Source organism: Haplochromis burtoni, unplaced genomic scaffold (genome assembly GCF_018398535.1).
Source record: "Haplochromis burtoni strain Fernald_Lab_line unplaced genomic scaffold, NCSU_Asbu1 Contig_2411, whole genome shotgun sequence".
NCBI classification, from domain to species: domain Eukaryota; kingdom Metazoa; phylum Chordata; class Actinopteri; order Cichliformes; family Cichlidae; genus Haplochromis; species Haplochromis burtoni.
Window position 1 is genome coordinate 5,857 of NW_024584772.1, and position 786 is coordinate 6,642.

A 786-nucleotide genomic window follows, 5' to 3' on the forward strand; every position below is an offset into this window, starting at 1 on the left:
ACATGCACATAAATACACAGAGGGTTAACGAGGGAAGTCGGAGCACACGGGGAACACAGCTGACACAGATAATCGTAACGGGACAGGGCAGGAGTGAACACAACATGAGGCATACTGACGAGAGACTGTCAAAGTAAAACAGGAAGTACACAGAGGTGCAGACAGGAGGAGAGAGAGCACGGGCATAGTGGGCTGGGGAAACATGGAATGAAACACGAGGGGAGACGAGGGCCCACAGATACATAGAGGGGCACACAGGGGATAAAAGTCACAAGGGGAAATCAAATAAGGAACAAAATACAAAAAGACATGAATACTAAGACTGCTGGGCCAACATGGCCCAGGATCATGACAAATGTCCACTATGTGAAGGAGCCAAACACATGCCTTCTCCTCTTATTAACTGAGATAAACTGCTGGCATATTTGTTTTACATCTGTCCAGTCTCTCCTGGTGGACATGGTAACACGTTATTCATGGTTACATACAATTTTAGACTGATGTGGGCCAAAGCCTAAAACGATGTGCTGGGAGTTTGCTGTTCTCCCAGGTTCAGATATTTGAAGTTTGCACAGCTACATTCTCGCCTGAAAATTTTTTTAAAGTTTATTTTGCAACCCAGAAAGAGTAATAATATTGCCTTGCATAGCCTGTAACGTTATTATGATGGACAGATTTTATGAGTGAACTTGGCTTTAAGTGACTTACAGGTTTCTTTGAAAAACACTTTCTTATATCCAGGTTCTTCCTTTTTGCTGCCATCCTCCTCTCCTCCTTGCAGGTCCT